A 4154-nucleotide genomic window follows, 5' to 3' on the forward strand; every position below is an offset into this window, starting at 1 on the left:
AATGAGGGTGCATCCAATTAGGACACAGAGAGCGGCGCCAATCAGAAGTCCCATCCAATCAGAGTCCAGTATGCCCAGCGGGAGAGGGCGCCGATCGCTGCAGGGTGAACCAATCAGAGCACAGAACTGGATGCCAATCAGAGCTGGCTGAGCCAATCAGAGGACAGATGTGTAAAGTTGAAACTGTCCCAGAAGTTTGGGGAGGTTTCCGCAGCGAAACTGGCCCTTCGGCACGTCCAAGCCCTGCCGACCCAGCTGCCCATCCAACCTAGTCCCGTTGGCCCGCGAAACCTTTCCTCCCCGTCTATATGTACTGGTTTATTATTGTCACTTGTGCCGAGGTCCAGTGAAAAACTTCTCACAAACCGATCGTACAGGTCAATTCATTGCACAGTGCAGTTACACTGAGGTGGTACAGGGTGCATTGAGGCAGTACAGGGTGCATTGAGGTAGTACAGGCAAAAACAATAACAGTATAGAGTAAAGTGTCACAGCTACAGAGAAAGTGCAGTGCAATAAGGTGCAAGGTCACAACAAGGTAGATCGTGAGGTCAGAGTCCATCTCATCGTATAAGGGAACCGTTCAATAGTCTTATCACCGTGGGGTAGAAGCTGTCCTTGAGCCTGGTGGGACGTGCCCTCAGGCTCCTGTATCTTCTGCCGGATGGGAGAGGGGAGAAGAGAGAATGTCCCGGGTGGGTGGGGGTCTTTGATTATACCGGCTGCTTCACCAAGGCAGCGAGAGGTAAACATAAGAGTCCGCGGAGGGGAGGCTGGTGTCCGTGACGCGCTGGGCTGTGTCCACAACTCTGTGGTTTCTTGCGGTCCCTGGCAGAGCAGTTGCCGTCCCAAGCCGTGATACATCCGGATAGGATGGTTTCTGTGGTGCATCGGTAAAAGTTGGTGAGTGTCTTATCGCTGTCACGGGTACCCAGGGATAGTGGGGAAAAACTTGTCCTGCATACAGATCATTCCTTCACATCAGTACATCGAAGTTATACGAAGACAGATCGGCTGGTCAAGTGGTGTCAAAAATAAAACAACCTCACACTCAGCCTCAGCAAGACCAAGGGTCTGATTGTGGACTTCAGGGAGGGGAGGTCAGAAGAACACACACCTGTCCTCATTGAGGGGTCAGCAGTGGAAAGTATGTGTAGCTCCCTGGGTGTCAACATCTCAGAGGGTCTGTCCCGGGCCCAACACATTGATGCAATCACCAGGAAGGCACGCCAGTGGCTCTACTTTGTTAGAAGTTCAAGAAGATTCGGGACATCACCAAAGACTCTTGCACATTTCTCCAGATGCAAAAAGGTATTTATTTACTCATCACATGTACATCGAGACACCCATCTTTTTGCGTTACTTAGAATGTGCTGGGGGCAGCCCGCAAGTGTCGCCACGCTTCCAGCGCCAACACAGCACACCCACAACTTCCTAACCCATACGTCTTTGGAATGTGGGAGGAAACCAGAGCACCCGGAGGAAACCCACGCAGACATGGCGAGGACGTACAAACTCCTTACAGACAGCAGCCGGAATTGAACCTGCATCACTGGCGCTGTAATAGCATCATGCACCAAAGACCCTCGCACGTTTCTCCAGATGTAATAACATATTCATTTATTAGTCACATGTACATCAAAACACAGTGAAATGCATCTTTTTGCGTTACTGAGAATGTGCTGGGGCAGCCCACAAGTGTCGCCACGCTTCTGATGCCAACACAGCATGCCCACAGCTCCTAACCCGTACATCGTTTTGGAATGTGGGAGGAAATCGGAACATCCGGAGGAAACCGACGCGGACAAGGGGAGAACGTACAAACTCCTTACAGACAGCGGCCGGAATTGAACCTGGGTCACTGGCACTTTGTTACACTAACCACTACAGTACATTCTGGCTGGTTGCTTCACAGCTTGGTACAGAGGCTCCAATGTGCAAGATCGAAAGCGGCTGCAGATTCAGCCAGCTCCATCATGGGCACAACCCTCCCCGCCATCGAGGACATCTTCAAGAGGCGATGCCTCAAAAAAAGCAGCATCCATCATCAAGGCTCCTCATGTTTTTATGTCTTGCACTGTACTGCTGCCACAAAACAACAAATTTAACATCATAAATTTAACTCCCAATAGCCACCGGGACAATGAGGAATGGATATGCAAACAGATTAAGGAAATGTGTAAAAGATTACAGGGTTATGGATATGGGAGACTTCAACTTCCATGATACATCCTACATGGATGCATCACAGCTTGCTACGGCAACTGCTCTGCCTAGGACCGCAAGAAACTGCAGAGTTGTGGACACAGCCCATCACGTCACTCCGTGGACTCTTAGTGAAGCAGCCGGCATAATCAAAGACCCCACCCACCCGGGACATTCTCTCTTCTCCCCTCTCCCATCAGGTAGAAGATACAGGAGTCTGAGGGCACGTACCACCAGGCTCAAGGACAGCTTCTATCCCACCGTGATAAGACTATTGAACGGTTCCCTTATACAATGAGATCGAGTCTGACCTCACGATCTACCTTGTTGTGACCTTGCACCTTATTGCACTGCACTTTCTCTGTAGTTGTGACACTTTACTCTGTACTGTTATCGTTTTTGCCTGTACTACCTCAATGCACTTTGTACTAACTCAATGTAACTGCATGGTGTAATGAATTGATCTGTACGATTGGTATGCAAGACAAGTTTTTCCACTGTGCCTTGGTACAAGTGACAATATTAAACCAATACCAAAGGGGTTAGATGGGGCAGAATTTGTTAGGTGTAGCCAGGAGGGGTTCCTAAATCAATATGTTGACGGTCCAACAAGGGGAGAGGCTATACTGGACCTGGTCTTGGGTAATAAGCCTGGCCAGGTGACTCACCTATCAGTGGGTGACAAATTGGGGAACAGTGACCACAGCTCAGTAACTTTCAGGATAGCTATAGATAAGGATAGGTATGGGGCTGGCGGGAGGGTGTGAAATTGGAGAAGGGCTAAATATGAAGGCATAAGGCAGGAACTACGTAGAGTAAACTGGGAACACCATTTTGCTGGCAAGTTCACATCGAGCATGTGGGAAGTGTCTGAGGGTCAAATACACAGAGTATAGGATAGTTATGTCCCAATTAGAAGGACATGAATGGGAAAATAAGGGAATCTTGGATGTCCAGAGAAGTAATGAACGGTCAAGAAGAAAAAGGAAAAGTATGTAGAGCTTCAGAAGTTAGGATCAGACAGAGCACATGAGGACTATTATGAAAGGAATTAGGGAAGCCAGAGGGGCCATGAAAAGTCCATAGCAAGTAGGATTAAGGAGAATCCAAAGGCATTCTATAACTATGTCAGGAATAGGAGGATAACGAGGGAAAGGGTAGGACCACTTAAGGATAAAGAAGGGAATCTATGTTTGGATGCAGAAGATGTGGGTGAGGTTCTGAATGAGTATTTCTCTTCAGTATTTACCTAGGAAAGGGACATGCAGGACGCAGAAATCGGAACTGAGGCGGAAACATGTTGGGGCACTTAAAGGAGGAGGTAGTGTTAAACAGTATTAAGGTGGATAAGTCCTTGGGGCCCGATGGGATATACGCCAGGTTACTGAGGGAGGAGAGGGGGAAATTTCTGGGGCCTTGACCTGTATCTTTGTGTCCTCTTTGACCACTGCTGAGGTCCCGGATGACTGGCGAGTGGCTAATGTTATTCCTCTGTTTAAGAAAGGAACAAGGGAAATCTGAGGAACTATAGACCAGTGAATCTCACGTCAGTTGCAGGGAAATTGCTGGAGAAAATTCTTAGAGATAGGATATACAAGCATCTGGAATCCAATGGGTTGATTAGGGAAAGCCAGCATGGCTTTGTGCGGGGCAAGTCGTGTCTTACTAACCTGGTTGAGTTTTTTGACAGGGTGACGAGAGAGATTGATGAAGGTAGAGCTGTGGATGTCATCTACATGGACTCCAGTGAGGCATTTGACAAGGTCCCACATAATTGGTTAATCAAGGAAGTTCGGATGCATGGGGTCAGTGGAGAATTCGTTGTGTGGATCCAGAACTGGCTTGCCCACAGAAGACAGAGGGTGGTGGTTGAAGGGACCTATTCAGGCTGGAGGCCTGTGAGTAGTGGTGTTCCACAGGGATCTGTACCAGGATCTCTGCTGTTTGTG

This window comes from Pristis pectinata, unplaced genomic scaffold, assembly GCF_009764475.1.
Source record: "Pristis pectinata isolate sPriPec2 unplaced genomic scaffold, sPriPec2.1.pri scaffold_125_arrow_ctg1, whole genome shotgun sequence".
Lineage (NCBI taxonomy): Eukaryota > Metazoa > Chordata > Chondrichthyes > Rhinopristiformes > Pristidae > Pristis > Pristis pectinata.